Raw genomic sequence first — 11212 nt, 5'->3', positions numbered from 1 at the left:
GACTTAGTGACTAAGTGGTTTTCAAGCTTCTCCCACCTAGTTCAAGCTTGTGTTTATAGAGGTCTAGCTCTATATACCAGGGGTTTTTGAGTGGCCTATGGTGGTGTCAGAGGGTAAAAGGATGAAACAGATTGGAAGCAATGGCTAATGGTACCTCAAAGTTATTCCAAAGACCATGGGATCACAAGTTTAATATATATGAAATTCAAACCCCCTTTCACCCAAAGGCACAGAGAAAGTTTTACAGCTGTGTAGCAATTACAACTTAGACAGTACAAAGAAGTTCAGAGGTTTCAAGGTGAAGATAAGTACAAGGCTGAATTTTAGCTGCCTTATTAGCAGTAAGCTAAATCTGGGAATACTTTTCTCAGGCAGAAAGCCCCTGCTGGATTGAGGTTTTGACCTTGACTGTCTAGAATCAGTTTTGAGGACAAGCAGCTGCATTTCTGACCAAGAGAGAAACTATTAATCTCTTGACTTCTGGTTTGCTAAAAACTTAAAATTTTCCAATAAGACTATAATGTTTTTCAATAAGAAAAGGTGTGGGTCAGAAAGGAGTGAAAAGAGGAGTCTCAGATTTTTATCTTATATAGCCCATCCTGTCTGACTCTGACATATAGCAGAAAGGTCAAAGCATGGTCTTGCCAGACTGCATTGATCTTTTGATGGGGTTCAGATAAGATATCTATTACAGACTCTATTTCTCCAATTAGCCTTCCACATATTCACCATTTTCTTTTAAATTGAAGTGATTTATTATACAACAAAAACTTTTATTAATGAAAGGAGTCATAGAGAGTGGTCACAGCCACTAGCTAAGGAGATCTTGTAAACTACAACTGGTTCTGATGGGATCCAATAGATTATACTGACAGACCACGTGTTTCTCTATTGCTCGTAACATGTGTTGATTCAAAGTTATTGTCAACCAAAATGTTAACTCCAACTAGGCAAAGAGAAGCAAGGATTCCCTTTTCACAAGTGTGAACTCAAAGATAAAAAAGAATTCCCTTTTACAGCACCAAGCAATTCAGCCAGCATCAGGAAGATTATTCTGCAGGAGAAATCATGGTGCAAATCCATATCCTCATGGGAAACCATAGAATGCCAATTAAAGGCTCACCTCCCTATTATTTTCAGGTTGCTCAAGGGCATCCAGTTGGTGGGATTACCTACTTCACAGCTGAGAGAAGGTTGTTTAGTATAGCTAAAACCCCAGCTGGCAAAATCCAGGTCTGAGAAGACTTGTAGTTTGGGCAGAGATCATCTCAGCTGTTTGGGTCTCAAATAATGGGAGTCCTTGACTCTGAAGAATTTCTTCAGAAGCATTTTCCCCAATCTAATTGTTTTTTTAAACCCTGGGATGTGGGAAGTCAGTCCACAATCCAGGAGAGGGGGAGGGGGGGGAAATTCCCTTTATACCCTAAGAATGAAGAAAATGTAAAAGTCAGAGGGATAATAATAAAAAATAAATTCTCACAGTCTCTGAGGACCAAGTGAGTGTGAAGAAGGAAAAGGGACCTATAGCTAAGTGTGGGGTATGGAGAAGGAGGCTTTTGTACTTCCTTCTTTTCTCTAGTTTCTCAGTAAATAACCTTTTGTAAAAGAAATAAATGTTGATGGAATCAGTGTGAGCTAAGCCATGTCACTTGGTTAATTGATATTGGAGACAGCAAATGCCTAAATAGCATGGTGGGATCCCACTGGTGGGGGCTCCTTAGCAATAGCCATTAGGGAAATGGTGACCCTGACCTGGAGACCTGACCTGCCAGTTTGAGTACAGGTTGGGAGAATGAGTCCCAGCACCTACACTCTACAGAAGCCAGAGGTCTAGACATTCCTGAGCACAGGTGTAAGATAGTTGGGTGGCAATGAAAATTGTAGAAGAGACCACTCTGAGCTCTAAGGCAGCAGCTTCCCAAGCTTCCCAACCATTAGCCCCTTATTTTGGGGTTTTGGTTTAAACCCTTGGCTCCCAGAACCTGGGAATCCTGATATCTGGTTGGGGGTTGAGGCCTGTTCAATGAGGCAGGGCTGGGGGTGCAGAGGGCAGGATGAGGGCAGGATCTGGTTTGGACACTAGTGATTTGAGCACTGGCCATTTATGGGGGGAGAGGAGGGAAGGCAGGGGATAAAGCTGACCAGGGGTTCTGTCCCTGGCAAAGGGGCCTGAATCATCAGGAAAAAGCAAGACTTGTTCCATCATTCTGACTCCAGATGACTCACCAACCACCTCCCAACCCCCACACACACTGTCCCCACTGCATGGCACCATCAGGACCCACAGAGAGGAAGAAGTGAAGCTCCTCACACAGACTTGGGGTGGGGAAACAGTGCAGAGCTGGCCCTGGTCACACCCTGTGCCTCAGAGCAGCTCCAGGTCAGCCTGGGTCCCCTCTCCCTCCAGCCTCTGGGAGCACCATGACTCCTGCCCTCTCAGTCCTGCTGTGCCTCGGTGAGTCCTCAGCAGCCCCCACCCTAGAGCAGTCTTTACCCACCATCAAGTCCTACCTGTCCCAGTCCACATTCACTGTGCTGAGGAGGAAACTTTCCTCCAGAGAAGGAGAGTGGCAAGTCTAAGGTCACACAGCAAGGGTGGGGTTGGGAGGAGAGAAGCCAGGACTCTTAGAGGGGTCTCCTGGGGTCCAGCCTCCTTCACTCACAGCAGCCCTAAGCCCTGAGCTGTCTCTGTCCTTCCTGTGGAGATGCTGGGGGGGAGCAGTGAGTAATCAGGGTCTTCTCTGCCAGGGCTGTGTCTGTGCAAAAGAACAAGGACCCAGGCAGTAGGTGAGTCCTTCCCCACCACCACCGCCATCCCCCTGCCAAGAGGACACAACTGATCCAGGAGAGGGAGCTGGGGGAGGTCTGGGCTGAGCTGATAGTGTCTATAGAGAGAGGGGACCCAGGGTGGGGGAGGGGTTCCTACAGAAGGGGGATCCCCTGGACCTAACAGCTCTCCTTCCCTTCCAGACAGATTCCCCAAACCCTCCCTCAGGGCAGAGAATGGCTCTTTGGTGCCCCGAGGGGGAGCTGTGACCCTCAGGTGCAGGGCATCATGGGTGGCTGAAGAGTGGTGGCTGGAGAAAAAAGAAGCATCTGGATGGGAAAATGTCAAATCTGTGAGACAAGCTGGAAATGAGGGCAAGTTTTCCCTCCCATCTGTGACAGCATATGATGCAGGGACCTACCGGTGCATCTACAGACATTCATCCTATGGGTGGTCAAAGATCAGTGACCCCCTGAAGCTGTTGGTGACAGGTAAGGCAGATCACCCCCATCAGCAGCCCATCCAGTTGTGTTAGTCCCACATCCAGATAATATTCTATTGGGCCCAGGAAGAGTTTGAGGAGGTCAGAGCAGGCCTGAGGTGGGGGATGGGGGAAATTGGGAGGGGAGGCATGTTAGACACCCCAGCACCCCCCTCCTCCTCTCCTGTTCCAGGCACCTCAAAGGATCTTCGCCTCCCCCAAAGCCCTGGGAATCCCCCAGCTCTGACGTCCCCCCCACCCAGTGAGTAACAGCTTCCTCTGAGGACAGGCTGGGGGTCTCTCACCTATTCACCTCCTGTCTAGGCCAGGACTAAATTTCCCCCTTTCTCAGGGGAAACCAAGGCACAAGGAGGCCTGGAGGAAGGGACAGGGACAGAGGAAACACCTGGCTGGGGAAGAAGGAAGGACCAAGCTGGTGAGAAAGGGGGATGATGGAGAGCAGAGAGGGGCAGAGCAGCCCCCACTCTTCTCCCTTCTCTTCCCTTCCCCAGGAGCCCCTGGACCCTCCCTCTCCTCTAAGGGGCCAGGAGCTCTGCTTCTCCCTGGCTTCTCCATTGAAGAGGGAGGGGGGTCTCTCAGGCACCCACACCCCAATTACCTTAAACTGGAAGCACCAGAGGGCCCTCCTCCCCATCATCTCTCCTCTGCCCAGCACAGCCTCCCACTGATCCAGCAGAGTCTCAGGGCTCTGGCCCCAAGGCAGGGGGGGATCTCAGGGTCCTGTGACCAGCCAGGACAAGGAGCCCAGAAGAGTATTCAGAGGGTCCGTCCCTGCCACACCAGCTCCTTCATTCTTCTCCCAGAGTCCCCACCCTGCCCCCAGAACACCCCCCAGGAGCCTGGAGAGGGGTCACAGGAATCACAGGAGTATCAAGTCTCAGAAGTGGAGAGGCCAGGAGAGGTCCTGAGCTCAGGCCCATTTGACAGATGGGAAATCCATGAGGCCCACAGATAGGAGGGACTTGCCCAGCATCCCTCACCCAGCAAATCTGGGCAGAGCTGGGCTCACACCCCATATACAGACCTTCCAGCTCTCTAGGCTTTTCTGGACCTCCCTGAAAAGCCCCTAACCCTGCCCCTTCCTCATCCCCAGGGACCTCTCCAAGCCCTGAATCTGAGAACAGGCTCTCAGGTGAGTACCTGGAGGATTCCTAACAGAGGGTGGAGGGAAGCAGTGGGGCTGGGTGTCCAGTCAGGGTCTGCCTGCCCTATGCAGGGTCTCCTCATTTACCACCACTCCTGCTTTATCAAGTTATTCTTTTTCTCCCACCTCTGGGCCTTTGCCCAGGCTGTGTCCCCCGCCTGTAATGCTCTTCCTCCTCACCTCCTCTTGTAATGCAAAGATGTCTCTGAGACTAAGCTTAGAAGCTGCCTCCTACAGGAAGCCATTCGTGATCTCCAACCTGTCCCCTCCACACTTGTTAGTGACCCCTCTGCTCAGATGGAACTGATTTGTTTTTATAGGAGATAACAGAGCATTGTAGGGGAGTGTAAACCCCTGGAGGGCAGGAGCTATTCTCTATTGGTATCCCCTGTGCCTAGCCTAGCAGAGGTCCTGGCCCAGGATCAGTGGTTAATAGAACTCTGGAGAAATGAATCACTGACTAGACTGGGGGCCCCCTGAGGACAGGGCTGGGTCTCTTTCCCTTCACCGCTGGGGGATAACACAGGCAAAAAGCACTGCCATGGTAACCCAGAGAGAGAAGAATGTCCTCCAAGAAAGGGTGGGCCACGGTGTCAGGTGGAGGGGGAGGAGGGGGACCCTTAGCCTGGGCAATGAAGACATCTCTGCTGACTTTGGGGGGGGAGGGGCAACTTCAGCCTAGGGAGGAGATCAGAGCCAGGCTACAGAGGGGGAGTGAATGCAAGAAAGCATAAGCAGAGAGGTGAGGAGAAGGAGGGAGCAGGGAGAGAATCAGGGGAGAGGAGAGGATGGGCTCAGGGAAGGAGGAGGCAGGAGGCTGCCCCAGACCCTCAGACCCTCCCCTTCTCTCACCCCCTCCCCCCCCAAGCCAGGCTACCAGGAGGGCAATAACAGGCATCTCCCAAGTTCAGGGGAAGGTTCTGGGATGGAGATCTGAGTGCTTGTGGCAGATGATCTCAGGGATTACAGGTGAAATGTGGCCCCGGCACAGGGCTGCCATATCTCAGAGACCAATTCTGATCCCCAGATGCTGCTGCCCTGGATTACACTGTGGGCAATCTGGTCCGCCTCATCCTGGCTGGGCTGGTCCTCATCCTCCTGGGGGTCCTGCTGGTTGTGCACTGGAAAAGCTCCAGGGGGCAACCCGTCTAGGGAGTCCTTGTCTGAGCACTGTGGCCAGACCTGCACTCAAGACAGAGAGATGGGAGGAAAGGAAGGAAGGAATGAACAAAACCATTTAAAAATCAAATTTAATTAAAATTTAAAAATTAAAATTAAAATATTAATTAAAGTATTAAATTTAAATTAAAAAAATTTAATGTAGCATAGAGCTGCCTATGTGCCATGTCTGTGTTAAGCATCAAGATAGAACTAACAAAAGAGTAAGAGACAGAGAGGCAGAGGGATGAGAGAGAATTAAAGAGTTCCTGGCCTCTGAAAACTGACAAACTTTTGGAGTAGACAATGCCTAAAAGAGAGAGCCAGGAAAAAAAATCATTCTGGGGAGATAAGGGGGAAGGGAGTAGGAGGAGGGATAGATGTGCAGGATTATGTAATATTGTACAATGTACTTCACTGGCAACATTGAATTTTAGTAACATTTTCTTTTGTGTTTTCTTTATCAATTAAACATAATTTTTACATATATGAGAAAATCCTCTTCTTTATGGCGTCAACAGGGGTTCATTTATACCTACAGTTTCATCTCTCTCAGTCTTGGAATGTACTCCCTTATAGACACAGGGTCCTGTATTCTAGAGGGAAAGGAATCAGGAATACAATAAAAAATCATCCATTCAGGAAAACTGAGGAGAAGCCTTTAGGGGAAAAAGCAGATACTTAATGAAATAGAGAACTTTCAAATATACTGATTCTTTTTTTTTTTAACCCTTGCCTTCCATCTTAGAACCAATACCTTATTGGTTCTAAGGCAGAAGAGTGGTAAGGGTAGGCAATGGGGGTCAAGTGACTTGCCCAGGGTCACACAGCTAGGAAGTGTCTGAGGGCAGATTTGAACCTAGGACCACTTGTCTCTAGTCCTGGTTCTCAATCCACTAAGCCACCCTGGTGCCCCCTCTTTCAAGTATTCCTGATGAAAAGATCAGAGGGAGTAGAAAATTTATCTTTTGAATATAGGACTCTAGTGAAGTATAAAAGAAGTAAACATGAAAGAGAAATCATAAGATATTCAATAAGATTAAACTGTTTATATTTGTATATGGGAAGACGGTACTTGTAGCTCCTAAAAGCTTTTTCATTATCAGGGCAGTTAGAAGTAATATTCAGGGACAGAGGGCGTGATTGTGAGTTGACTGGGATGCGATGATATTTTATAAAATAAAATTAAGTGATGAGAAAAAGGGATGCATCGTGAGAAGTAGAAAGGAAGAGGTAGAGTTGGGTAAATTATTTCACATAAAAGAAGCATAAAAAGGCAGTTTTCAAATGAAATTTATGAGAAATGTGGTTGCCCAAATTAATTACTCAAGTCAGAATGACTTCTTATGATAGTTTATTTACTAAAGGAGAGAGAGTGAAAGTAAGCAAAACATAAAAGAGGACAGAGTAAAATTTTAACCTAACACACCAAGTATTTTGCTCAGGTCCCTGGCTCAACCCAGGCAGGGCTATTTAGTCCTTAGCCAGAGGGGCCTCAAAGATAAAGGCTTTGTGATGGCAAGGGTTCAAGCCAAGAAGCTTCTTACAAGATGGGGGTGTCCTTGGAGGCTAGTCCCTCCAGAATGCCAGGAAAAAGAGTCAGCCTTTTTACTCACCCACATGGTAGTCCTAAGGGAAGGTCCAAGAGCTGCCTCAGCAATGTCAGAGTCCATGAAGCAAATCCTTCATCAGTCTCCAACACGAACTCCAAAAAGCTCTGAGGAACTCCCTTCTCATAGGAAGTTACAACTGCTTTTAAATACACTTCTTTGTGTCACTTCCTGTGCCTTCCTCTAATTTACATGGACCAATTATAGTCTATAAATTTTCTTAGAACTGCCCAGAAGGCAGTCAGTTGTTTCTGATTTCTGTCATCCACTTTAGTACATGTGGGTTATAGACCTCCCCACTACTCAAGCATAAAGTGGGCTGTATACCCTTCTGATGATTAAATTTAAAAGTAGGCAGAGGAGAGTTAATCCCATTTTCACGATCCCCCCTGTGATCCTTTGGGAGATCCCCAATGGATCATTTGACATAATCATTTTGTACCCATCAAAATCTTCTAACTACAGGTGCCTAGAATATTGCACCTTTCTAGGAGAAAACCACAATAGTTAGAGATAAGAGGGAAATAGAAGAGAAAGAGAGAAAGAGAGCAAAACTATCTCAAACAGCTCCTAGTTTTAAGGTGTCTTTTCTTCCTACCATTCCTGGGTGCACTGGTCCTTGTGATTAGCTTCAATAATTCTGAGATTTAGGGGATAAATTCATCTCCCTATATCCCCTTGCCATCCTGGCCTACCAGCCTCTCCATTCTTTTAACAACTTCTCAACTAGCAACAATGCAAGGATCCAGAGCAAGGCTGAGGGAGTTATGAGAAAGAAAACTAGCCACATTCAGAGGAAGAACTGTGGGAGGAGAAACACAGAAGAAAAACAACTTCTTGAACACATGGGCTGATGGGGATATTATTGGGGATGTAGACACTAATTGATAACTCTAGTCCAACTATCAATAATATGAAATTAGGTCTTGATCAATGATACATGTAAAACTCAATGGAATTGTGCATCAGCTAAGGGGGTGCAGGTTAGGGGGGATTGGGGGAGAGGAAAAGAACGTGAAATGTGTAACTATGGGAAAATATTCAAAACAAAATAAAATATAAAATAAAACCTAAAAAAATTTACAGTGAGTCTAGGACCAAAACTTTTGCTTATGAGACTATATTACAGACCATCTAAGAATTTTCAGTGCTTTGCTTTAAATAAGCTACATTAACTAATTAAAAATTTGTGACAGTATCTACAATGTTTAATTTAGGTACTCTGTCAGTATTGACTAAATTAACTTTTTTTCATTTAAAAAATAAAAAAATTAAAAATAAATTAAAAATAAAAAATCTACTATCAGTATATATTTTTGGAAAATACAAAACTTTTAGTGAAATATTTTATTTGTGTACATTTTGCATATTTTCTGTTTTCTATGCTTTGTTTATACCATTTAGTAGAGTGAAATACTTATTAATATATAATATAATTTAATATAATATAATACTTATTAATGGATTATTTACCTTAAAAAAACTAATAATTACCCAAGAAAACATGTGATGTCATGTCTACACTACACTACAGCAAACGTTTCATCTTCAGCATGCAGCCCCATACTTCTCTGTATGCAGTTGCACACTGCCAAGTATCAGTGAAAATGGCTACGTGTGTCTGTGCTGACAGGTGTGTCATAGGCAGATGTCAGCAGTCCCAGCATTCCAGAGGGCACATTCTACTCAGAGGAAAGTCCTTTCCCTCTCAGAGTACGGCTGATTTCTATCCCCCATAGTTTTAGGCTTTTTTGTCTTTTCTGCTTTCTCCCTTGGGGTGGCAAGCCAAGGTCCTAATGTCAGGGTGTCTTGTGGATGAAGTAGGACAGGGTCTGCCCTCAGAAAGCAGAGGGAGAATGGATGAAGGACCAGCTTCTTCCTCTGGTCCCCCAGGCTTGGGCTAAGCTCACTGGAGGGCAGCATAGACTCTGGGCTCCACTGGTCCAGATTGGGGAGGGGGCTCAGCCCCACACTTGAGGCTCTTGTGGTTCAACTGGGACTAGGTCACTTCCTGAGGGTCTTCTCTTTGGAGAGCCGGGCAAGAGAGGAAGCAGGAGGTGAGGGGATTGAGGGGGCCATTGGGGCAGCAAGGACCCTGAACCCAGCAGCCGTCCCAGCTCTGTGTGACCTGGGGGAAGGTCTCCCTCTCTGTTCCCTCCATAAGGAGATCTCTGGGCAAAGAAGGAGAGATTTGTGAGTGACTCACGGTTGTGTCCTCTTGTCCATCCTCCTCTGTCTGTCTGTCATCATTCACAGCAGCATCTGGAGACAAGAGGAGAAGGGATGAGGGGCCAGAATGCTGGTTCTCCCCAGGGCAGGCTTTGCCCTCTCACACCCCAGGCCCTCCTGCCCCTCCCTCATCTCTGTCACTCACACACGGTCTCCTCCAGGGTGCTCCCGGCTGGTTCTAAGCTGGGGAGGAAGAAGACAGAAAGTTGGGGGGAGGGTCTGAGAAGGGGGGCAGGTACACTGGGGTGGTCTAGGAGGAAGGTGGGCTATGTCAGGGCCCCTACCTCCTGGTGGTCTTGATGTCTGTCTCTCCCTTTAAGGAGAGGGGGAGTCAGGACTTAGGGGGGCCCAGCTCAGCCCCATCAGACCCTCTACCCTGGGGGCCCCAACTCCAGAACTCACTCAGAACTAGACTGAAGCCAACAGCAACAACAAATGAAAAAGAAGGCCAGGATGAAGAAGGTTAAGATGTTCATTGGAAGGATGGAGACACCTGAGGAAGCTGAGAGTAAAGACAAATGTTGGGGGGAGATAAAATAATACTGATGTTTGTGGAGGTCCCTGTCAAAGGGGAAGAGAAACCCAGCCCTGTGGTCTGAGATGCCCCAGTGTGAGGGGAGGAGACCCAGCCCTGTCAGTTCTCCAGACTTCTCTGAATCACCCACCCTGTGCCAGGCCAGGCCCAGAGGATACAAAGAGAAAACAGAATAGCTCCTGCCCTCCAGGGGCTCACATTCTCCTGCAATGCTCTGTTATCCCCTATAAAAACAACTCAGTCTCCTCTGAGGAGTGGGATCATTAATAACTGGGGAATGTGACAAGTGTTATAGATCAAGAAAGGCTTCCTGAAGGAGGTGACTCCTAAGCTTATTCTCAGAGACACCTTTGCATAGTAAGAGGAATAGGTGAAGAAGCCGAATATTCCAGGCAGGGGACACAGCCTGGGCAAAGGCCCAGAGGTAGGAAAGAAGAATCAGAAGGTGCTACAGGAGGCGTGGTGGGAAAAATGAGGAAACCCTGGATGGGGCAGGCAGACTCTGACTGGACACCCAGCCCTTCTGCCTCCCTCCCTCATCTGTCAGGAATCCTCCAGGTACTCAGCTAAGGACTCAAATTCAGGGCATGGAGAGGTCTCTGTGGATGAGGAAGGGGCAGGGTTAGGGGCTCTGCAGGGGGGGTCCAGAGAGGCCTGGAGAGCTGGAGGGTCTGGAGATGAGTGTGAGCCCAGCTGTGCCCAGACTTGCTGGGTGAGGGATGTTGGGCAAGTCCCTCCTCTCTGTGGGCCTCCTGGATTTCCCATCTGTCAAATGGGCCTGAGCTCAGGACCTCTCCTGGCCTGTCCACTTCTGAGACTTGATGCTCCTGTGACCCCTCTCTGAGCTCCTGGGGGGCTCCAGGGGCAGACAGAGATCCCAGGAGAAGAATGGAGGAGCTGGTGAGGCAGGAAGGGACCCTCTGAATCCTCCTCAGGGCTCCTTGTCCTGGCTGGCTGCAGGGCCCTGAGGTCCCCCCCCCCTGCCGTGGGGCCAGAACCCTGAGATTCTGCTGGATAAATAAGAGGCTGTGATGGGCAGAGGAGGGCCCTCTGGTGCCTTTAGCTTAGGGGAATTGGGGTGCAGGTACCTGAGAGACTCCCCCTCCCTCTATACTGGGGAAGCCAGGGAGAAACAGAACCCCCGGCTTCTAGTCCTAGCTATGGCTGTGTGGTTTAAGAGAAGGAGAGCCCAGGGTGGGGGAAGGGGGGAAAATGGGGGAAAAGTGGGGGCTGCTCTGCCCATCTCTGCTCCCCTCCTTCACCCCAT

The 11212-nt window shown here is 48.2% G+C and overlaps 1 pseudogene; it reads left to right on the top strand.

Moving 5' to 3' along the window:
- The first annotated feature begins 2421 nt into the window (after window positions 1–2421).
- The window catches only part of LOC123242944, a 36321-nt pseudogene continuing 27530 nt past the window's right edge, over window positions 2422–11212 (top strand).

Source organism: Gracilinanus agilis, chromosome 3 (assembly GCF_016433145.1).
Source record: "Gracilinanus agilis isolate LMUSP501 chromosome 3, AgileGrace, whole genome shotgun sequence".
NCBI lineage: Eukaryota > Metazoa > Chordata > Mammalia > Didelphimorphia > Didelphidae > Gracilinanus > Gracilinanus agilis.
Note: the sequence above shows the minus strand (reverse complement) of the source record. Positions and strands in the feature narration are given on the sequence as shown.